General features: G+C 34.4%; 1 pseudogene; it reads left to right on the top strand.

Moving 5' to 3' along the window:
* Nucleotides 1-18,234: 18,234 nt before the first annotated feature.
* LOC117715532 (TATA box-binding protein-associated factor RNA polymerase I subunit D pseudogene) lies at nt 18,235-19,133 on the top strand (annotated as a pseudogene).
* The last annotated feature ends 7,074 nt before the right edge of the window (nt 19,134-26,207 follow it).

The raw sequence follows: 26,207 nt of genomic DNA, 5'->3' as shown, positions 1-26,207 counted from the left end.
TCAGATTTCTCATACAGGATGTGTCAATTACCATTCTTGAGGGTCTAATTGGTATATTTGCATATTGACTGTCTTCTTGTAACAGAAGGCAACAGTTCTATTTTTGTTGATTTAATTAGCAAATTTACATATTAAACATCCTTAAAATCCACCTTACACATTCCCTTTGCATTTATGTAAATATTGTTTTAAGGTTCTAGGTGCTGCCCTTTTGGGGAGTGAGATGCTTTCTCACTGGTTACCATAACCCATGACATTCTGGAGGTGTTTTACCTGTTCCCCCCCCTGCCCCCAGGAATAGAGTATTTGATTTACTAACTGTCTATAGTATAACACTGCTATTTTCTTATTTTCTTCATCCAAAGAACTACAAAAAAAGTGCTGCTTTCACAGGCCTCTTAAGGAAAGTTCTACCTTGTCTATTCATGAGGTCAATTTTTTAAAAAAGTATATTTTTAGTTTGGATTTTATAGAAAGTTACATGAGCAATAAAAAAGATGAGAAGCAGAAGTGAAATGATGCTTTAAATAAGAATTGCCTACAATTCCTCTCCTAATGATACTAGGAGACAAAATATGAGCATTGCTTTTGCGTGAGTCTAAACACAATGAGAACCTGACAGTGTTTGCATTCAAACAAGAGAAAACAGCACGTAAACACAGTTGTTAATGCGTTTGGACTAGGAAACTTAGACAACTTTGCATAGGTTCTGTGAGCTGTTATATAACACAAGGTATACTTTATAAGTCTACATTGGGATTAGAAGTGTGTAAGTGACTAGCAGTAATTAAAAAATTTCTGGAAACAACAACAAACAAACAAACCAACAAAGGACTATCTTTTTGTATCATTCTCACCATCCTGTGAAGCATTGATTAGTTAGTGTCTGACATGGGCTGTCACTCTGTTAGTTCGTAAATGCTGCCTGTTACTGCCTTCTACTAAATTAATTGGCTAAGTTTAAATGCATTTTAACTGGCTCTGTCATAGAATCTGAACCTTTCTCTGGGCATAACAAAATGGGTAAGTTTTTGAACTCCCAAGGTAAAATAGAGCCTTTTGGCCTGCTTCTTTCTAGGTGACCTGTGGGGTAGTAAGAATGAGCTGGGCGTGGGACACGCTCCACTGGTCTCTCCCAGGTACTGCAGCTGGGGATAGATATCTTTTGATTCTTTATCATCTTTCATTCTTTAGGTTATACTTACTTCTTGTCTATTTTCTAGAAAAAAAAATCCTCTGTTTTAATCTCCACTTTGACAATCTTGAAATTTTCATGGTCCGATTATTACCCGTAAGAGAACAGGAGCTTCTCTATTCACTTGACCCACATATTTTGGTTTCTTAAGACCTTATAGCTGAGGATAACACTGAACTCTTAATATTCTGTCTCCATCTTCCAAATACTGCATAGCAAGTCACTACACATTTTTAAATGGTATAGGTACTATAGAGTGCAAAATCTTAGGTAATTTGAGATTTAAGACTTAGAAAGTAATCGAACTCACATTAATGTATGTCTTGTCAAGACTCTCACAGTGGTACTAGAAGAATATGGGAGACTAGATATAGACCTCCTACACATTTTTACATGCCTCTACTCTCAATATATTTGCGGTTCTATAAATGTTCTACTGAGCTGTCAATTTTTATTATAACATTTAGAGAATTTACTTTCTCTAAAGCAAGCAATGTCGATTTATTCTTTTGTTTCATAATGAAGGAATTTGAAAATTATTTTCCAAAGGCTTAAATTCCTGGGTGATTTAATTTCCTATCTCTCATTCTAACACAGTCATCTCCTTTTGCCACTAGAGAAGTGTCAAGAACACTTTAGATCTCTGAATTCATTGGTATAAACTAAGTGTAATTATATTTTTTTCTATTCTTTTATAAATGTCAAAAATTAGAATTTACATATTAAGCAAAATAAGAAAACAAGAAAAACTACTAACAAAATTGAACAAATTAAAAAATTATTGTATAATTAAAATTTTGTGAATTTTTTTTTCATGATACAGAAATATTTGACTGTGCTGACACTTCTTCCTGTATGAATGATTAATGTGTACTGAGGAGCCATAAGACTGATATGGTGGTAATTATGATACTGCAGGAGATATAATATAGTGTTAATCTACTTTCTAAGTATTATAGCAAAGTGTTATTTAACACAACTTTATGATATCCTGACAGTGTTTAGAAGAACCAGAATGGCTGTGAAGATACTAAGAATGAGTAAGGTATAAGTTGGTAGCCCTGAAGGAGGAAGTGTGGATTCCTATATGAGGCTTGATGGAGCGGCCAGGTGACAGATTTCATCGTTTTATAATTTTTAATAACTTGTAATTGTACAAATTTTTATAATTGTAATTTGGGGAATTTCACTTAATAGGTTTGGAAAATGATTGATAATGGGTAACTGAAATAATATATAGTAAAACTATGAATACCACCTATTGTACTAATGAACCAGAGATCAGGTTGCAAACAATGGCCTCAATTTAGGCACCTCATATTTTCTGCCCAAAGAAAAAGAATACTTCAGCACAGAAACAGCAATATAGCCTAACCTTTATTATGATGCATTTTTTATTTGGAAAGACTTGAATAAAATAGCACAAAGATAAACTCCACTATAGCTTGACTAGAAACAAACACTGCCTAAAATCATATTTGTAAACCTTCAAAATTTTGACTACCATCTATCACTTTTCTTTTTCCAAGTTGTTTTTCAATAGCATTGTAAAACTACTTTTTCAAACCTTCTATGATTGATGGTTTTCTTGTCGAATAGAAATCACTTTGCAGATTTTTTTCTCTCATTTTAAATATTCAGCTATTGCTTTGATAGAGGAACTCATAAAAGCATACATAGAAATGAATCATAAAGATAGAAAGTAAGTCCAGTATTCAATATCCGATGTTTCACATTTTCAAAAGAGTAATATACTGTTTTATTCAGCCTCGCCAACAGTTCCAAGAATCTCTATGTCCTTTACATGTTTACAAGTGTGTGTGTGTGTGTGTGTGTATACTTATATATGCATATATATATCCCTTAAATCATGCACTTAAAAATATAGATTTGTTTAAAATACTCCTCTAGTTTAATAGTTCTCCATGTAGAGCAGATGAAATATAAATTAAATAAAATAGCTCAAATTAAATAAAATTAATTAAATAAAAAAGCTCAAAAAGAATTATATTGTTTAACTATAATTTAAAAAGTTATTCTGCTGATGGATTTCAAAGTAAGGGATCTTTCCAGTCCTCTATTTTAATATTACAAATCATTTATCAAATATGTAAAGCCATTAATTAAGTAAGGAAGTGAAGAATAACACTGGCCCAACTCTACAAAGTCTTTTTCTTGTCTCTACCATATTTGATGAAGCTGTTACAAATTTAGGACAGCTCAGGCTTGTGCAAACATTTATTCTCACTAAGAAGCAGCATATAATGTGACTAGTATGTTTTAAACCTGAGATGTGTCTCTTAGGCTCATGTACTTGACACTTGGTTCCTTACTCATGTTCCTATATAGAAACTTATGGAACTTTTGGAAAATGGAACCACAGAGAAGAAAGTTTTTTACTTAGGGTAGGACTTAAGGATTTTCAGCCAGGTCCTTCTTTCTGTTCACTCTACTCATTGATATGATAGAATCTGGTTTTTAAACAAAACAATGCACAGGGAAACAAAAGAGGTTTTCCTCCAGACCTCATTGTTCATATTAGAAAATTTTAGTCCCTGAGGCTTTGATGTGAGTGCAAATATTTACCTTCCCCACATTAATTCTGATACCATGGACTAACACAAAGTTTAGTAATTGCTGTCTCATACTGTGATGCTACTTTTGAAAATCAGACAGGTAAGCTATGGCCAGGAAAGGTAGCTAGGGTAGATAAAAATCTTTATTTCTCCTTCTGCTTCTCCAAATCCAATCCTGCAAACTGTAGCCTTACTTCAAATTCTGTAGCAGACCACAAGAAGTGGTCTGCCTTAACTCCTGCCTTTATCCTTAGTGGATCATACAAATCTTTCACTTTGATATTTCTTCTCAGTATGCACCACTTTATCCCAGCAGCCAATTTCAACAGGAACCTTCAGGCAAAGTTAACCAGGAAAGCAGGTAACTGCAGTTTATCCTTCCATTTCTCTAAATTGAATTCCCAGACTCATCCCCTTTTTTTCATCAAAACATTTGTTTTGGCCTCTCCTTAATTTCTGCCCCATTCACAGGAGACTAAGAAAATCCTAATTAAACACTTGGAATTTGCCCAGCTTTGGTCCTCCACATCTTCTTTAGCCCATGTCCATCCCTAAATGTCAGCTCCTAATACCTAAAATGCATTTTACCTGGAAACCCCAATGCTAGCTCCTAGAAATATCCCAGAAAAATTTCTTATCAGGCAACACATAGCCACCATAATTTTCTAAGAATCTGGGAGGGTATCAGAAACAAAGGAATAAAATACCCACTCCAAAGAGAAAAGAACAGATATCAGCACTCAGAATTACAATATTCACAAACCAAGGTGTCCAGATGTGATAAAAACACAATTAGTAACAACCAGGACAATGTGTTTTCATTGTAGTCCAACAATCCTGCCATCGTAAGTCCAGAGAATTGTAACATAGCAGAAGCTTAAGACAATGACCTTAAAATAGCTTTTATGAATATGATAATTTTCCTTAAAGAGAAAGCTAATAAATCCTTTAAAGAAATCTATTAAAACACTCAACACAATGGAATAAAATTAATGAAGCAGCTCATGGCTGAAATGTTTAAATAAAATCAATATAGAAAACTCAAATTCAGCAAAAACTAGAAATAAAAATTTTAGGAATTCAAACAGGAAGCTGAATGCAAGCCTCACTAAGAGAATACAAGAGATGGAAGAGAGTAACTTACTCTTTGAAGACATAATAGAAGATGTTGGAACACTAGTCCAAGAAAATGCTAAGTAGAAGTAGTAAAAAAGAAAAACTCATGGCACAAAACATTCAGGAAACGTGGCAATGTATAAAAAATCCAAATCTACAAATAATAGGCATAGAAGAATGAAATAAAACCAAGGTCAAAGGCACAGAATATATTTTTAATGTAACCATAAAATAAAACGTCATTAACCAAAAAGGAAGCTGTCTACTTGATATTTTAGTGCAATAGAAGCCCAAAACTTATGAGAGTAAACAACCAGTATCTGACTTGATATAAGTTCCACTATACCAATGGATACCATACCTGATATCGTTTGAGCGATCAAGAACCTGAGACCAGATATTCAATCCTGAGTGTGTGGGCGAAAACCAAATATTTCCATTACAAAACAAGCAAACACAACAAAACAGCAATAAATTGACTTCAAATGAAATTTTGATATACCCAGAGATAAATAGCATACTCAGCCATTATTAGAGAAGCTTTTTCTATAGCAGTTGGCAGCAAACAGAGGCAACCTCCAGCTAGATAATATACAGAGAATAATAGATACTAGAACCTGTATCTCTAAATGGATGTCTTCATCAAATATCTTCTTTCAGGGCTCAGGAAGCATTGATGAACAGGAGGCAGAAAGAGTGTAAGAGGCAGATTGGGTGGAGAACACGAAAGGACAAGTCATCTTAAATCAACATGGTCAACACAAATATGCAAAAACCAAACAAATAAGGTCATTTAAATCACCATGGTCTATGTACATGTAAACTCACAACACTCCAGCAGCCCAAGGCCTGCATCTGTCTTCTTTCAGATGAGGTCCTAGAGCTAAAAGGAGAAACAGCCACATGTCTTCATCTCTAACTCAGAAGCTATTTCCAATTGATAACCATTTGTAAAAGGAAGGTCGATATTCTCTTCAGGAGTCTCACTAGGGAAACAAACTACTTTTAAAGGTAGTCCCAGTAGTAGGTTAACAACAGAAGACAAAGTCAATAGCACCTTTATAAAATTATTCTCTTTTATCCACACAGGTTTTTGCCCTTGTATTATGGCTTCCAGTTCAGTGGGGTTTTGTAAGATTTCTGACATTTGAACACATGGGCTTCTGTGTCTTTATCTGTTTCTTGTGCCTTTTCTTGGGCTCTTTTTCTTTTGTACTTGTTTGTCCTATCCAGATATGGAAGTTTTTGTTTTATATTATATTTTATTTCAATCCTTTTAGAAGCCTGTTTATTTTCTAATGAGAAGTAGAAATGTGGATCTGGGTACAGGAAGGTTACGAAAGAACTGAGAGTACTGAAGTAGAGGGAGAGGAAAATTTAAATGTTATGTTACATGAGAAAATCTATTTTCAATAAAATAATAAAACAATATCTAAAAAAATAAATAGAAAACAAGAGAAGTGCATGTTCCCACTTTGGACATTTCAGGAAAAAGACCTCTTTCCTGTCTGTATCAAATGACGAAGAGCTATGGAAGAAAAAGTGGGAGAGCTTTAGCTCTTAACACCATGTAATCAAAAATCAATCAATAGAAAAAAACCTACAAAGTTTTATTAAGCTAATCACAGACTAGTTTTTATTGTAACAGTGATTAATCTGCTTTTTTTATGTCTTCATGGTTGAATATATTGATATTTTTAAATTTTTATTTCAATTTTTACTTATTAAATTTAAATCTACGTTTCAGCCCAACTGCCTTATTTCCAGTCAATCCCTCCCATAATACTTTCCCTTCTCCTCTGATGCAGTGGAGCCCCACTGGGTATTCCCTACCCTGCACTTCAAGTCTCTAGGAGACTAGGCACTTCTCCCACTGAGAACAAACAAGGTAACCCAGATAAGATAACATATCCCACCTACTAGCAACAGATTTTAGGAAAGACCCTGCTCCAGTTGTTTGGGAACCACATGAAAACACGTTTCACATCTGCTACATAGGTGTGGAGAGGCCTAGGTCTACCCTGAGTATATTCTTTGGATGGTGGTTCAGACTGAGAACACCAAGGGTCCAAGTTAGTTGATTCTCTGGGTCTTCCTGTAGAGTTTCTATTCGCTTTGAGGCCTGTGATCTTTCTTCCCATTCTTCCACAGGAATCCCTAAACTCTATCCACTGTTTGTCTGTGGGTCAGCCTCTTGGTGGGTGGAGCCTTGTAGGTAGGGTGGCTGTGAACACTGAGGGTTCCTCCAGGCAGGAAGTTAGGCAGGTGGCTGTGGCTACAGCTCATTAAAGCCTTCTCCACACTTCCTCATGGTGTGCCACCAATGACACAAGAAAGTCTATGGGATTTTAAAGGCTTTAATGTCATGGCGGATGGTGGTTGGATCTGGATGTGCACCCCCTTGAAACTCAGGGCTGACCTGAATTAAATAGGGAGGGAGAGAGGGGGAGGGGCTGGGGAAGAATGCTTAATTGGCTCCACCCTCTGGCCTTCAGGCAACTCATTAGTATGTAAATCTCTCTAGGGCCTGAGGCCTACTCCTCTATTGGCCAAAGACCTCTCTGTGGGAGGAGCTGTGGAGGGCTGAAGCTAAATGAAAGAACCAGGGCCTCTGAGCACAGCTGAACTTCTGCTGTCCAATAATGGTCCGGGTCCAGGCTTATGCTCGACCAAACACCCAGATGCTTCTCTCAACCCACTGGCCAACAGAGCCTCTCAGAGGAAAACATGTTCCTGTCTACAAGCATAACAGAGTATTATTAATTATGTCAGGAAATGATGCTTGTGCATGCATGGGTCTCAAGTTGAGCCAGTTATTGGTTTGCCATGCCTCCAGTCTCTGCTCCCTTCCCTGTGCCTGCAGTTTTTATAGACAGAATAATTTTGTGTTGATAGTTGTGTGAGTGGGTTGTTGTCTTTGTGGCTCCACTGGGGTTTCTGCCTGGATACAGGAGGAAGCCTCTTCAGATTTTATACTCCTAATGTTGTGAGTCACAGCTAATGCCACCCACATTGATTCTTGGGCACATCCCTTATTCCAGGATTCTGTCTCCTCCTAGAGATGTTCCCTACCTCCTCACTTCCTTCAGTTGCAGATTTCCATTACTTTTCATGACCATCTAGCTTTCTCTCCTACCCTTCCCCACAGCTGATCCTGAACACCTCCACTTTCCTCCCCATCCCCTCCCTCCCTCACAATTTTTTTCCTCCATCTGCTTCTTATGACTATTTTATTCCTCCTCCTAAGTGATATTCAAGCATCTTCATTTGTGCCTCCATTTTTATTTAGGTTCTTTGGGTCTGTGGATTATAGCCTGATATGTGTATTTTATGACTAATATCAATTTATAAATGAGTACATACCATGTACAAAAGCCTTTTGGAACTGGCTTACCTTACTCAGGATGATATTCTCAAGTTCCATCCATTTGTCGACAAAATTCATAATTTTTTTTAATAGATGAATAGTATTTTGTTGTGTAAATGTAGCGCATTTTCTTTATCCATTCTTCAGTTAAGAGTCATCTAGGTTGTTTCTAGTTTCTGGCTTTTATGAAAAAGCTGATATGAACATAGTTGAGCAAGAGTTTTTGTGGGATATTGGAGAATTTCCTAAACAGAACAGATCAACAATTGATAAAGGAAACCTCATGAAACTATAAAGCATCTCTAAGGCAAAAGGTACTGTAAATAGGACAAAGCAGTAGCATATAGATTGGGAAAAGATCTTCACCAACCTAACATGTAATAAAGGGCTAATATCAAAAATTCATAAGAACCCAAAAAGTTAGACACTAACATCACAAATAACTCAGTTTCAAAATGAGCTACAGAGACAAACAGAATTCTCAACACAGGAACATCAAATGGATGAGAACTATGTTACATAAAGAAATGTTCAAAAGGTCTTAGTAATCAGTGAAATGCAAATAAAAACAACTCTGAGGTTCAATCTTACACACATCCAAACAGCAAAGATTAAAAAAATAGAAAGAAAGAGGAAAAAAACCCTCTAGAGATAGCACATGCTGCTGTAGAGAATATGGAGCACGGAAACACTTCTTCATTGCTGGAGGGAGTGCAAACTTTTACAACCACTTTGGAAATCAATTGGAATTTTCTGAGAAAACTGTAAATATTTCTACCTCAAGAAGCTGCCATAGCCCTCATGAGGGTATGCCCAAAAAATTTAGCTTTCTTACATGCGTAGGATTCCTAGCTTAGTTAATGGTGTCACTAACAGTAGGGTGGGGCTGCTTACATCAATCAGAAATAAAGACAACATGTTCAGGGGCTAACACAGTAGAAATAATTTCTGAGATTAGATTCTTTCCCCAGATATTTGGATCTGAATCAAGTTAAATTTAAAGGTTACTAGGCCTTTATATAATAAAGTTTATTATACATAATATATATATATATATATATATATACACACATATGATCTGTAAAATAATGGTTATTTAATTTTATATAAGATAGGTGAGACTAATGAAAATGTAAAAATATTTTATGTCTTCAGTTTATACTGGTCTATATAAAAAACAAAAAGAAACAACAGCCACATCCATTTACAAATATCCTGAAAGTAACATATGACTTGTTTCTTTAGATTAACTTTAATCCAGCAACATAGCTTCTCTGTCAAGGGATTGATCCCATCAAAAGACTTTCTGGGTCTGTGTGATTAGACTGGAATTCAAATAGGCAGCACATGTTTAGTCCTGCTGGCTGGAATACAGACATGCCCTGTAACTGACACCTTTGATCTCAAACAGTATAGCTAAGGTTATTTTGTAGAAGCAAACAGCCAGGTTTGAATATGATGTCTATTTGTGGAGCAGATAAAGTGACAATTCAAAGTAAGGTAAGACAGAATGAGTCAGATATGACTCAGACAGTCAGAGATATGCTAAACTTGAATGAGAACAGACTGGAAAGTGGGCGAGGAAAGAGAGAGAGAGAGAGAGAGAGAGAGAGAGAGAGAGAGAGAGAGAGAGAGAGAGAGGTTTTATAAGAAAAAATTTTATAGAGATAGGTGTCAGGTGAAGACAGAAATAGCCAGAGAATGAAAAGCTATCAGAAGATTAGAATAAACTGCCATAGTTTTTATGAGGCCAAGCAGAGCAATTCAGTAAGAAGGTGAGAGAAGCCCAATTGAGTCAGTCAGCTTGGAGAGGAGTTTGAGACTAGGAAGAACAACTCAATGGAACCAGCCAGGCAGAGTATAAAAATATCTCGAAAGGGTGAGCTTATTCAGCAGTAAGTTTCTGAGATGACAATTACTTCTGGTAAATAAAAACAAAGTTTACATGTGTCATTCTCATTAACAAGTCTGCATAGCAAATAATTTCCTGTTCTAGGGTTAAGTTTAAGGAAGAAACTAAAAGGAATATATTGGCTTACATGATTGTATATAAATGAAAAGTATGTCTATCATCCCAGAAAGTGAGCTAATTTCTAAGAAGAGAACTACCTTAAGATAGCTTCATTCATTGTCCTCACTGTCTACTCCTGTCAAGTCAATAATAAGCTGTAAAAGAGCCCCTGTCCTAATAATCTGTCCTGCACCCATATCAAACTCCAGGTCAGAACATCATATATAAATTCCTTAACCATCATTTTCTGAGATTTACCATTATGCTGTCAAGATTTGACAAACTTAACATTTTTTTTTATTTTGTCTAAAAGACTACACGTTGACAACCTAGTAAATTAATGCTTGGCAGTATTGAGATCTAGGATTGTTCCCAAATCCTGTCAAGACAATCTGGCTACTACAGTACATGGCTCTGCATTCAGAAAAGCTAACATGTCTATATCTTGCAGTGCCTTGTTCAAAGACATATGCTCATATGTCAGAGTGAAGATTATGTAGTGGTCTGAGATAATCCAGTTTTACCTCAGGCATTTTAAATGATGTTGCTTTGTCTTAAAAGTTGAGAGATAATTTTATCAGTTCTTGAATTGCCTATCATATTTTTATACTGATATCTTTGGTATAAAACAGCTATGTTCCTAATTGCATTCCTGTTCTGTCTACTTTTGTTTGAAATATATGAAATACATTTCATAGAAAGTACTGCAGATAGGAATGAACATTTTTTTTAGAGCTGGAACTGAGGACAGACACACCCAGACATTTCTGTAATATACAAAACATTTATAGGAAAAGATTTATTTGGATTCATTTTGCAGAAGTTCATGAGAATATTTCATCTTGAAGAGTTGAAAAGACAGAAGTTTCCCTAAGCTTTTCTCTAACAGTAATTGGAGGTTTTATGCTAACATGATTTGAGATGTGTCTCCTAACTTAGAGAGCCAACCATAAGCAACACCGTCAAGGAACTATTTCCTCATACAGGTTCATCTTGGTATCAACCTTTGCTCATATGAGGCTAGTCTTCTGTGATTTCAATACTTATAGACTGAAATTATAGTTCTAATGGTATTATATATGTTAAATATCATGCGGAAAATGTCTAGCTACAATGATTGAGGATATCTTAATATGAACAAGGTTGTTTTTCTTCTTTTTTTTTGAACAGTTATTTTCAAAAAAGGGACTGAAAATTCAGATCTCTATATCTAATATTTTACATTTTTACTGAAGTAAGAATACTTTTGGAATAAATTTATGCTCATGGCATCTTAGTTAGTTGTCACTATCAAAGCCAAACAAGCAAATTTAGACATCTTGTTTCTTTATCAAGTCTATCTGCCTACTGCTTGAGACTCATGGTCTTTACCCCAAAAGATGTTTCTCTAATTGCATATCCTTTCTTATTCTTTGCTCTTACACTCCACTCTTTATCTGGCTTGCAGAAAACCATATCTCTGTACAACCTCAATGACAGAGTGAATAAAACTTCACTATTGAGAAAGAAGTACATTAGAATGATCAGTTAGTCTTTGCAGGGTGTGGTGGCAGATAAGTTTTAAAAAGAACTGAATTGTTTATTTCAGGCTTTAGAAAAAATGTTTAGGCAAAAGAAATATTAGCATTAAAAGGATGGATTGTAAACTCTTCCCACTGTCTACAAGCCTTTTGTAAATGCTATAATTGTCATAAAATGCTCAATATACATGCTACCATGCAGACTATTTGTGAAAATTAGGTGGTGCAATTAAGATCATATAACACATTACATACAAAATCTTAGGAATTTGTGAAGATCAGAGAGCAGTTCTCAGTTGACTCGATTCAGTCACAATAAGGTCTAGTTGAGGTAGCTGTACCAGAAGAAAATTTCTGCACTTACATCTCTAAGTACTCTTGATTTTGTTCATTCCTATTATGAAATATATTTTTGCTTAATACTACCATGTATAAGATTTTGAGATGGAAGAAGGGTGTTATACTTTTCATCACTGCCTTTTTAAAAATTAACGCAAAATAGTAACATATGATAATATACGTTTATTAGCTTACAATGTGGCAGTATACTTCATCAAAGGCAGGAAGGGAAAAAATGTTTGCAAAAAGGAATTTACTATCCCTTGTAATCTAATTATGGAGTGACGTCCCTTCAGGGCTGGTGTTTTCTATTGATTAAAAACAAATTACTTAAAAGAGGAAGATTGCTCAATGTTTAAAAGACCAGGATTTCTTTATGGATGAGCCACTTACCAATATACTGATTAGAACTCCATTAAAATTATTTGTTTAAATAGAGTATTTTTGAATTCTGGCATTTGTGATATTTATATCACAATACATATACACACATACATATATGTTTATGTATACATACATAAACATAGGATATATATATATATATATATATATATATATATATATATATATGTATATATATATATCCTATGTTTAATGTTCATAGTTACAATTTCTGGGGCTTTAAACCATGAAAAAATATTTCTGAGCAAGTAATCACTAGACAAGTCAACTAATGAATCTAAAAGTTTCAGATGTGGAAATATTTTCATTACAAATATTGTTATGATCTATGATCTATCAACCAGTAGTAAGACATAAACTAATCCTGGCCCTGCACAATAATAATTCATTAATATCAGTTCAAAGTATATAAAAGCTTAATAGACCTTGAGAGCTAAAGAAGCATGGCTTTCTCTTGCTGAGACATACAATATTGTCACTGACTGAACAAATCTAGGACTGTACTTATCAAAATGTAATCTAGAGTGAATGACACACAATGTGACTTAAAGCAACATCTCAGTCCTTAGGTAAAGAGCTATTTGAAAGGGCTTACCTTTCCTGCCAACCTCTGAATGGTAGGATAATGAGTAAAATCAGAAGGCAATCCAAACATAAGGTACACTCTTTTTCTTAAAAAATTTACTTCACATATGACTTAGGGTTTCTATTGTGGTTAAGAAACACTATGACCATGGCAAACCTTAAAAGAAAACCATTTAATTGGATCTTTCTTACAAGTTCAGAGTTTTTGTTCATTATCATCATAATTGAAAGCATGGTGACATGCAGTCAAACATTGCACTGTATAAAGAGTCAAAAGTTCTATATCCATATTTTGAAGTAGCAGGTAGAAGGAGTGAGCCACCGGGCCTTGCTTGAGGTTTGTTTGTTTGTTTTTGTTTGTTTTGAACTCCAGATTTTATTCCCCTCCTGGTCCCACCTCCAAGTGTTCCACATCCCATAACTCCATCCCTGCAGTTCTTTCAGACAGGAACAATTACTGGTCAGAGTTTTGATGGTGGAATGGCAACCCCATCTTTAACTTGATGTCCTGTCTTTCTGTTTGAATTTTTAAAACATCAAAGCCCTCCTCTAGTAACACAATTCCTCCAAGAAGGCTATACCTGTTCCAACAAGACCACAAACCCTAAGCATTTCAAATAATGTCAATGAATGAGTCTATGGGGCCAATTTTATTCAAACTACTACAATATAGTAAGGTAAAATTTAAATTCTCCCCCTGAAAGAGTCTGTGTTCACTTAAATACGCAGATAAAATGGGACCACATAATTATATCTGCTGTGCTATTTCTCACTGAGTTTTCAGTTAAATTCAAACAACCTCTTCTAGTGCTGAATAGTTAACAGTGTAGTATTGTATACTTCACTCTACTGAATGGTGATGTCATTATGAGACTAGAAAGAAAGAGATCTTACAGTGGATTACTCACAAAACTGTCATTATCTAAGAATGTTTGACTCAGAACAGTCAGCTAACAAACTATAAAATATTTATACCATACTGAAGTTGCATACACACCTTACAAAAAGAAGGGAAATTAAAGTACGCTAAAGAATTCACATCTCGTTCACTTTGAATAAGTGCAGGGATTGATTTTTGCCAGAGGTGTCTATTAAATTTTTACTTTAAACAGATAACCCATATACTGGCTTGTCTCTATTTTTTCTTTATTAAATAATTTATAATTTCCAAGAAAAGTTTTAGTACACGTCCTAATTCATCTATTCTTCTTGCTTTGAAAGTAAGGACAACTCTGCAATAAAAAAATTACAGTTATTGGTACTAGGAAGAGCACTCCATTATAAAAAGTGCCTGCTATATAGGCATAAGGATCTGAATTCAGATCATTTGGACCACAAAATAATGGAGGCCAATAAATTAGAGGTGTAGATATAGAAGAATCTTGAGCTCTCACTTAGGAACCAATCCAGCAAATCAATAAGTACTGTGTATAAATGAGAAACTCTGTCTCAAAATCCAAGATGGAAAGCAATATCAGATGAAACCCCAAATCATCAATTTACGTTCACACAAATGTGCATACTTTTCGCATACACACTTTAACACATCGTAATGAAAACACACACACAAATTACATTCACATGCAAACATAAAAATAACTGTTGTGAGTCATTTGAAGAAACTAGAAAGCACTCTCAATTACTCTTGTTTAGTTCATGCAAAATGTAGTATGAATGAACAAATAGAGTATTAACTGAGAGTCAACAATGTCTGAAAATTAGGAGAAAATCTATTGTGAGAATATAGATGAAAGACAAAGTAGAGAAGAGCTGTTTAGGTTTTATTTTTAAAGTCTTGTTGTTGTTGTTGTTATTTAATCTTGTTTTATAGTCCAGTCATTATCTCCCTCACAGTCCACACTCCAACTATTCCTCATTCCATTCCTCCTCCCATGTCTCTATGAGGAGGCCCCCAAACACCCAACCAGACCTCCCCACTCCCTGGTGCCTCAAGTCTCTTGAAGGTTAGGTACATCTTCTCTCACTGAGACCAGACCAGGTGATCTTCTGCTGTATATATGGCCTCATATCAGTTAGTGTATGCTGCCTGGTTGGTCCTCAGTGTCTAAGAGATCTTGGGTTTCCAGGTTAGTTGAGACTGATAGTCTTCCTATGGACTCAACCTCCTCCTCAGCTTCTTCCACCTTTTTTTCTAATTAAATGACAGGGGTCCCAGGCTTGTGTCCATTAGTTGGATTTAAGTACCTACATCTGAATCATTCTTACAAGAAGGCAACCATGCTGGATAGATTTATGCCAACTTAACATAAGCCAAAACAGAGGAAATTTCAGTTAAGAAAATACTTCTAACTATAGCCCACCCAATATCCCCAAAAGTCACCACCTCGAGTTGGTTCTGTATTCTATACCATAACTTTGGCTGCTTTCCTGGAGGCCAGAGCTGTTCTAGAGACCCCACATAAGATAGCAACCATAGTCACCTAAATCTCCTTAAATCCCATCTAACATCCCCAAAGTGTACCTTGTCCTTACAGCTCCATATTACATCCTACAACTTATGCAGAAGACTTCTACTTACTGGAGGCCCCATCATTCTAGGAAGCCAAGACACCAAGCAAGCACTCAGAACTCTAAAGCTGATACAGTTACTTGGAACCTCAGAGAAAACATTGGCACCCAAAACACCAGAGGTCACACAAGCCCCAGCAGAGACAATATAATGGACTTGAAGACTCACTACTCAACAGAACCCAGGCCACTCAAGTGAGTAGCAAGAAAAGAAAGGAAATAGAAACCAAGAGAAAATTATCCCAAACCACATCCATCTATCAAAGAAAAACTCATAAATCAGCACTGAAACCTATAATAACCACAATCACAGATGACTAACTGTCAGTATAAGAGCAGAATCAACACTCCTAGGGCAATAAGGAAACACCAGAGCCCAGCTATCTTATTAGAGCAAGGCCTGGATATATAAAAATAGCTGAAGAACCAACAAAATGACCTTAAATCTAATCTTATAAAGATGATACAGGCACTTCCTCAGGAAATGAATACATTTCTTAGAGAAATCCTGGAAAATACAAACAAGTGTAGGAAAAAAAAATTAAACTGTTCAGGACCTGAAAATGAAAATAAAAGCAATAAAGGAAACACAAACTGAGGGAATACTGGAGATGGAAAATCTAGTTAAGTAAACAAGAAGTGCAGGTATAAGTATCACCAAAAGATCGCACGAGATGAATGAGAGAATTTTAGGCATAGAAAATGCTATAGAAGAAACAGATTCATGAAACATCCAATAAATGTAGGATACTATATAAAGACCAGATCTAAGAATAATAGGATTAGGAGAAGATTCTCTTCAAAAAGTCCCAGAAAATATTTTCAAATAAATTATAGAAGAAAATTTCACGAATCTAAATAAAGAGATGCGTATAAATGAACAAGAAGCATATAGAAAACTTTGGCCAAGAAATAAAGTTGCCTTACCATATAATAATCAAAATTCTAAATGTACAGAACAAAGAAAGAATATTAAAAGCTGCAACAGAAAATGGCCAAATAACATAAAAATGCAGATCCATGGAAATCAAGCCCAAAATTTCAACTTAGACTCTAAAACCCATAAGGGCCTGGAGAGATGTTGTGCAGATTCTAAGAGACAAGAAATGCTAACCCATACTATGATAGCAAAGAAAAATTTCAATCACAATGGATGTAGAAAACAAGATATTCCATGACAAAACCACATATAAACATCTCTCCACAGATCCAGCACTACAGACGATACTAAAAGAGAAATTGTAACTCAAGCAGGGTAACTACATTAAAAAAAAACAAAGGAAATAAGTACTTTCATGCCAGCAAAATTAAACAAAGGCAAAGGAAACAATCAGAAACACATACACCAGAGAAAGAGAGAGAGAGAGAGAGAGAGAGAGAGAGAGAGAGAGAGAGAGAGAGAGAGAGAGAGAACCACCACTCTCAAAATAATGGGAATTAAAAATCATTCACCATTAAATCATTCAAGATCATTGAACTCGATTCCCCAATAAAAGGACACATTTTAAGAAAATGAATGAGAAATGAGAAAAAAAGGATCTATTATTCTACAATATACAAGAAACTTACTTCAGCAACAAAGATAGACATTACCTCAGAGTAAAGGCCAGGAAGAAGTTTTTTTCAAGCAAATGGCCCCCAAAAGCCAATATGGTATAGCCAGGCTAATATCTAACAAAAAAGACTTACAACAAAAATTACTCTAAAAAGATGGGAAAGAATGCTTCATATATATCAAATGAATAATATGCCAAGATACCATCTCAATTCTGAACACCTATACCCCAAATACAAGGGACCCACATTTGTAAAAGAAACATTACTAAAGATGAAATCACAGATGACACTCTACACATTGATAGTGGGAGACTTCAGCACCATAGTCTCACCAATGAATAGCCATCCGGACCAAAACTAATCAGAGAAATAAGGTAGGCAACATTATGACTTAAATGGACCTAACAAGTTTCTATAAAACACAAGAGAGAATACCTTTTTCATAGTACCTTATGGAATCATCTCCAAAGTTTCTAACAGATGAAATAAAATTAAAATAATCTCTTTTATCTTTTCAGACCACCACTGGTTAAAGTTGGACTTCAACAACAACAGAAACAGTACAACTTCTACAAACTTATGAAAACTGAACACTACTTTGCAGAAGGTGCACATGGTCCAAGGAGAAATAAAGAAAATAAAGACTACCTAGAACTCAATGAAAATGAATGGACAAAATTCATAATCTTATGAGGCATAATTAAAAGAGTGCTGAAAGGAATGTTCATTGCAATAAGTGCATTCATAAAGAAATTATAAAGATCTCATACTAGTGACTTAATAGCCTGTCTAAAAGCTCTAGACAAAAGAATCAAAAACAGTCAAAAAGAGTAAATGGCATGACATAATTAAACTGAGGACCAAAATCAATGAAACATAAACAAAAAATAATAAAAAAAAAAAGTATCAATAAAGCAAAGAAGTACTTCTTTGAGAATATGATAGACAAACCCTTATAAAAACTAAAAATCACAGAAAGAATATCCAAATTAACAAAATCAAAAAGGACATCAAGGCTTTTCGATGCGACAAACGAGAAAACTGGATAAGGCAGAGAAAAGTGATGTCTCAATCAGAAGTGAATTCTGTTGACTGTGTGGCATCTGATAGAACTGGAGATACTGGAAACCAAAGGGATGACTCATCTGATAGCAGCTTATTTAAAACACAGTGTGTTCCTTCACCTACACAAAAGCAAAGACACCGTACTGTGAAATGTTACTTCACCCGCAAGTGTTGAAACAGATTCATCAAGTGACTCTTCTCTAGAACCAAGGCCTTTGACTTTAAAGGCTATTTTTGAAAGATTTAAGAAAAAGAAAAGGAAAAGGAGGAAAAAGAGGAAATATAAGCCAAGATTAAGACCAAGAGGAAGACCATATAGATCAAGGAACACTAGAAGGCCACAAATAGATGCAAAACGAATTAAAAACAAAGGAGCTGTGTTTCCAGTCTTAGAATCTGAAAGTGGAAGAAAACCTTTACCTTGGAAGAAAATTTTAACATATGAGCAAGCTGTTGCAAGAGGATTTTTTTTCACCACATTGAAAAACTCAAGTATGAACACCATCTTAAGGAATGCTTGAAGGAAATACATGCTGGGGAAGATTTAGAAAAGGAAGACCTTGACAGATGTAGATGCAAGTATATGGATGATGATGGTCCACTTTCTCCTATTGAAGAGCCATTAACTGAAGATGAAGCAACAAATTCTCAGACTGAATGTGATATCAAGTTGGTTGAAGACAGTTGCTTCATAATAAGTTCAGAATTCTCAAGGAAGAGAAACTTAGAAAAAGAGAAGATTAAGAAAGAATCTACATTCTCTAAAAAAGCCAAAGCCAAAGATGCCATACAGGGCACAGAAGGATCTGGAAAGGAGATGAACATGACAATCAAAGAAGGTAAAGAACACAGATGACTGCATATGCCAAATAGATCAAGAAACATAAGAATTGTTGAACCAGTCTGGGAAAGAAGATAAACTTGCTGGGAAGAAGCTAATAAATACTCAGTAAAGCTCTTTTCAGTGTTTGATTTCAGAGTAAGAAATGCTATAGGGACTATTCTATTACAGCAAATATGATTTTGATTCCCGAAGGGAAAATGCTAACACAATCCTATACATGTCTAGTTTCAAGAACCCCAACCTCTTCGGTGCTTACCCCAAACAAATTTTTTAAAAATTAAATACAAAAAACAAAGCAACAACAACAACAAAAAAAAACCAAAAAGGACATCAAAGAAATTCCAATAATTAGGTGTTACTTCAAAAGCCCGAACTTCACAAAATTGAGAAAATCTAAAACAAATGAATAATATTCTCAACAGATATCACTTAGCAGAGTTAAATAAATATCAGGTAAAATTTTAAATAAATCTATATAACCCTAATGATATAAAATCAGTCCTTAAAATGATCCCACTGAGGAAAAAAATGTCAGAGCCAGATTGTTTTATTGCAGAATTCAGTCAGATGTTCAAAAAGGAGATAATATTAATACTTTTCAAATGATTCCACAATATAGAAGCAGTCAGAATCATGCCAATTCTTTTAATGTGGCCACAGTTACACTGATACCCAAAACACACAGAGTCAACAAAGAAAGAAACAAACCAATTTCCCTCATGAACATTAATGCAAACATACTCAGTAAAATTTGTGTAACCTGGATCTAAGAAAACATAAAAAAAAATCATCAACTATGATCAAGTAGGCTTCATCCCAGAGATGCAGGAATGCTTCACCTTATGAAATCAATGTAACACATCATACAAAGAAACTGAATGAAAAAAACATGCAATCTTCCCAATATACCCTGAAAATACAAGGGACAACATCCAAATATTTCTCGTGGTAAAAATACTGGAGAGAGCAAGATATAAGTGATATACCTAAACATAAAAAAATATACAGCAAGCCTATAACCAACATCTAACTGAATGGAGAGAAACTAAAAACAGTTCACTAAAGTCAAGGACAAGAAAATGTCCACCTTCTACATATCTATCCAATATATTACTTGAAGTTTTATCTAGTACAAAAAGAAAACTAAAGGAGATCAATGACCTACAATTTGGAAAGAAAGAAGATAAAAAGTCACTATTTGTAGATGATAGAATAGCCTACATTAAGAAAAAATAAAAAAGTATATAAAAACTCTAATAGCTGATAAGTATCTTCAGTAAAATGGCTGAAAACAATATCAATTCAAAATAATCCATTACCCTCCTTTATAAAAATAATAAATGGACTGAGATAGAAATTAGCGAACACACCATTCACAACAGCCACAAATAATATAAAATATCTTGTGGTACCTCTTATTAAGCAAGTGAGAGACCTGTCTGACAAGAACTTTAAGTCTTTGAAGATAGAATTTAAAGAATATATCATAAGGTGTAAAGATCTCACAGGGTCATGGATAGGTTGGATTAAAATAATAAAAATGAACAAAAAAAATCTACAGATTCAACACAATTGCCACTAAAATTCTAACACAATTCTTTACAGACTTAGAAAGAACAATAGCCAACTTTACATGGAATAACAGCAATGTAAGGTAGCTAAAGCAGTCCTATACAATAGAAGAATTTCAGGAGGTATCACAATCCCTGATTTCAAGCTATACAAAACAGCAGTATTAATAAGATCTTCATTTTACGTGCCCAAAAATAGACAGGTTGATCAATGGAATCAAACTGAAGACATAGAAATAAACCTACACAACTATGGACACTTGATTTTTGACAAAGAGTCAAAAATTATATAATAAATCAGACATCTTCAACAAATGGTGCTGATCTAACTGAATGTCTGCCTGTAGAAGAATGGAAGAAGATCCATATCTATCAGCTTGCATAAAACTTAAGTCCAAGTGGATAAAAGATATAAGCATAAGCACAGATACCCTAAACCTGCTAGAAGAGAAATTGAGAAAAAGTTTTGAGTGTGTTGGTACAGGAGACAATGTTGTGAATAGAACAGATAGAGATCAGGGAAACAACTTTTCTAATAGCTATAAATAATATAAAATATTATGGTATAACTCTAAGCAAGTGAAACATCTTTATGATAAGAATTTAAATCTTTGAAGAAAGAAATTCAGAAACTATCAAAAGATAGAAAGGTCTCCCTTGTTCATTGATTGGTACAGGCACTAAGTTCAACAATTAATAAATGGAACCTTATTTCAGAAATTGAAAAGTTCTGTAAGAGAAATAACAAAACATCACCCTACAGCATAGAAAAAGCCTTTTAACAACCCCAAATTTGACAAGGAACTGATATCCAAAATGTATAAAAACCTCAATAAACTAGACCTCAACAAACCAGGCAATCCAATTTACAAAAGTGGGTTACAGATCTAGTGAATTCTCACTTGAGAAATATCTTTTGGCTGAAAAAGTACTTACAGAAAAGTTCAACATTTTTAGCCATCATGAAAATCCAAGTCAAAAGGGCTCTGGGGTCTAAAAGGTCATGATGACATTGATCAGACATTAACAGGAAATTACTAGAAGCCTCAGAATTTTATAAGAAACACCATATTAACAACAAAGATGTGAAGAAATATTGTATTCTATCACTTGTTAGTAAGCCAAGAAAATTATAAGAAAATGTCCTACTTCTTTTTTATATAACGAAATTCCATTACCTCCAAGAAGTAACTAAAATAGTATTCTAAGCAATTAAATTTGGTAAATAGATATGTCATTTTTTACAGTTTGGAAATTTAAAGTATGTCTATCGTACCATAGGTGCATATTGAGGATTTCAATGAATAACTGCTTTAAGTTCTGAAATGGCTGATTCTGTAATTGCAAATTTATTAGAAGTAATGTCTATTGTGGGGATACCTGCACAAATTAAGACTTGCAATACTATATGTCTCTAGTAAAATGAAACAAACAGTTTGCATATTACAACATAAAGTATATAACAGGCATACCTCAAAATCCTAGAGGGCAAGCAGTTACTGAATTATCTGATTGCAGTTGAAAAGATATGCTTAATAAACTGAAATGGTAATAAAGATACTCAGAGATAGATTACAATGCTTTATTAACTTTAATTTTTTAATGCTAGTGAGGAAGGTGCAACAGCTGTGGGGAGACCTTGGATAATTGAAAGAAAATGCTAAATTAAATCATTCAGTATATTTTAAAAATATGTTGACCACAAAATGGAAACCAGAATATGTGTTATATTGTGAAAGATATTTTGGTTTTGTTTCCACAGGAGAAGAAAAGTTGTGAATACCATCAAAATAAATAAAGATTAGATTCAAAATGAAGAGACCAGCTGAATAAGAAAAAGCAATTAATTCATTAGATAGCTTGATCATCCAATCCAAACTAACTTTGAAATACTAACAAATGCTTTCATTTTATTAGACTTGAAAAGTCAGAACAAAAATTAATACTAGTTTTCAAATGACAGTTTACCAATGGCACACTTGCCTTAATGGAATTAAAAGGAAAAAAAAAACAGGTTTTCTTAAACTTCTTGTCTTAATTTAATATTAGAATGCAAGAGTATAGATTGTCTCATTGTCCACACCATCTTGGACCACAGCTTTTTAATTTTCTTTTTAAATAAAATGGATATTTTTGTTGATTAGTATTTAAAAACACAGGTAAGAGATTTAAAATGGTTTCAGAAAGTTGAAAGCATTACTATAGTTCATACTTGTTTTCTAAATCTCTAAGAGTTTTAGTGATTTGGAGGCAATGTAAAATATTGGAGCAAGGCTGTAGTAGCCCATGCCTTTAATCCCAGCAAAGACAGGTAGATCTCTGTCAGTTAGTTGGTTTCTAAAATCTAGAGTTATAGTGGCAGTGAAAAAGGTGATAGTGTTTCACTCCTTTAGTCCCAGTACTTGGGAGACACAGGCCTTTAATCCTAACACTTCTGGTACAGAGGCAGGGATATAAGAATTACATTGATTTAAAATTAAAGGTAATTGAAACAGCCAGGCTGAAATTCAAAATGAGTGTCCTTTGTGATCTAAAAATATATACACTTAAAGCAGGGTTTTGTTTTTAACTTTCCAGGATGATAACAGCATCCAACTAAAAAATCTGAAGACCACTGGACGAGTGAAACATCTGAAGAGAAAGGATGGTCATCAAGAGAATATTACTGACATTGGTACAAATGGTCTTTTATGTACTCCCAATTCGAGTAAAAATTAAAGCTTCTTTGTGCTTCTAGCACAACTCTTTCTTTCTCTGAACTCATACATTCTTGTGATAGGAAAACACAAAATCTCTGTTTCATATCAGAAGAAGTACTCAGTATGGGGCAAAGGAATAAAAAATAAAGAACTATTATACTGTTATTCATCTCATAATCTTTTCTCTAAAACTGTTCTTAAGGTATACCTATTATTTCAAAATGTGTAAGACTATTATTATATATATAAATTTTCTGTCATGATTCTAGTAGTCATACAGAGTATTAAGTAATTGTAGAAATAAAGTTCATCTAGCTTCAGATATAAATTCTTGGTTTGAGTGTAAAGTAATTAACTATGAACAAAGTTTCTGTACCTCAGATGTACATAAGGGATAATGGTCCTCAAAACTTTCTGTGATCTACATAATGTGGCATTTAAAATATTGAAGCTTCTACCACTGACAGTAAAATTTGATGTCCACAAGAAGATGATGGGGCCTTATACCAATGAATCTTCCTGCATTGTGGTAATGTTACCATTAGGAAAAACTGTCCCATGCTTCTTCTGCCACCAGGTTCTGAGCAAACAGTGGACACCTTTGGGTTGGCTACCTATCCAACTGTCATTAAGCTGACAAACACCATCAAAAAATCAACTTCAGACTAAAAACTGACTAGGATGTTCAAATTTCTGAGTTCATTTGAAACTGACACAAACATTTTACAGAACTTTAAACTAAATGTGTACTTCACCCTAAAACTGCCAAATATAACCAAGCTGGACATTGTGGAAAGTTGTAAGACATATACTCATAATTATAAATAACTTTATTATGATATAGTTAAAATGTATTCTTTTTACTTAGACAAATAAGAAATATAGGAATAATGTTGGAATAATAGGGTATAAATATAAAAAAATATAGGAATAGTATAGGAATAAATGGTAGATTGTTTAATCTACTCTTAAACTACAGAGCTGCTTCTAGCCAAAAATCTTACATCAGTATAGATCTTTATATAATGATATAAAAGTAAGGTAATATTTAGTTGTAACACACTATGTATCAACACTTTTACTGTATCATACCTATGTAATTCTAAATCATGCAACTTTAAGCATTGGATCCATTTGAATGCTGCTATTACAAGCATCTTAGTATATTTAAGAACAGCAAATTAATAGTTAATCAACCAAACTTATGGCCATGTTAGACACTAGTTTACTTAATTTCAGAAATATGTTCCATAGGTTGAAAAAACAGTAAGTAACTATAAACAAGCAATATTTCAGATGCACCACAGATAGGTAGATGATGTTCAAAAAACTTAAGAGACTACAGAATATGGCATTTAAAGATATTTATTCTATTACAAATTGCCTTTTTGACAGTGAGACAGTTTGTTTCTAACAGCATCACATTCTACTTTGAGCATGTGTATGAGCACCAAAAACCTCCATACAGACTTTGTGGCAAGCTAGTCACTGAGCAAGAAACTGTTCTTCCTTCAAAAGCTGACTGTATTCTGTTCAAACTAGAAAACAAGACACATATTAGTTGATTGACAAGCCTTGGCAAGACAGGGTAGGCTGTCCTTCAAATTTTCTGCTTCACCAAAAATCTGTAAAATATTCTGAGCCAGTAGGCTGAAGATATTGATTCTCTAAAGTTGTAGTGGAATCTTGGGTGACTATTGAGGCATCCAGCACTCTCTGTCATCTCCATAGTTATGGAAGCTGTTTGCTATATGCTTCCTGTTTACTCAGAAAGTGAATATTTTTCTCAGGTTTCTAATGGGGTTGAAGACTAGATAGTTATAGTCTCACAATGAAACTTAAATTGCTTAGGATTTAAAAAAATGTTTTAAGGTTTAAAAAGATGTTGTTAGCTTGATAAATGAATAAAGCGACTTAGGTACAGAACTTTTGATTCCCCAAATAAGGTGATAGTAGATAGTAGAGTGTACAGTATTTTCTCCAAAGTTCCCAAACAAATACATGAGACATTGTAAAAGTAATTCTTACCAGATAGTATAAAGTTTATTAATGTTAGAGAAGAGCCTTTTATTTAGACAAAATGAGGAAAATGTTGCAGGATAACTGATCATATTGTGAACCTAGATAGTGTATATTGGAAAAACCTGTCTCTAGTTGTTCTGTGGCACAACCCAAGCACATATCTTTAATTCAAGAATACTGCAAGATAGCTGGGCGGTGGTGGCGCATTCCTTTAACCCCAGCACTTGGGAGGCAGGTGGATTTCTGAGTTCGAGGCCAGCATGGTCTACAGAGTGAGTTCCAGGACAGGGAGGGCTACACAGAGAAACCTTGTCTCGAAAAAAAAAATACTGCAGGATATATGATCATACTGTGATACTGTATACTGTAAATATCTGTTTCTAGTTTTAGTGTGGCTTAGTACTAGCATACACCTTTAATCTAAGAGGTTTTCTCTTTATTGTAAACAAGAGTAAATAAAGTCATACATTAATAAGTAATTATAAACATTATATATAACCATATATATGACATATAAATAGAGATGTAACCAAGGCTTTCCTACAAATTTTGTATAAGATTAGCCATAGACAAACAAGCTTCATGTAAGAATGAAGGGCATTTGTAACTAATCAGATTTACCCAGAAGAGAAGTTTGTTGCCTTGGATTGTGAAGTTAGCAAAATCTAGTAAATGTTTGTAAAGAGTCACTTTATCAATTGAAAAGCATGTAAAAATGCCTTCCAGTTTCTACCTGTGCCAAGAGCAGAGCCTGAGCTCTGGATCCAAATCCACACAGCACACACTCCAGTTGCACTTCAACTCCCCAA

The sequence above is a fragment of the Arvicanthis niloticus genome, chromosome 9, assembly GCF_011762505.2.
Source record: "Arvicanthis niloticus isolate mArvNil1 chromosome 9, mArvNil1.pat.X, whole genome shotgun sequence".
Taxonomy (NCBI): domain Eukaryota; kingdom Metazoa; phylum Chordata; class Mammalia; order Rodentia; family Muridae; genus Arvicanthis; species Arvicanthis niloticus.
Note: the sequence above shows the minus strand (reverse complement) of the source record. Positions and strands in the feature narration are given on the sequence as shown.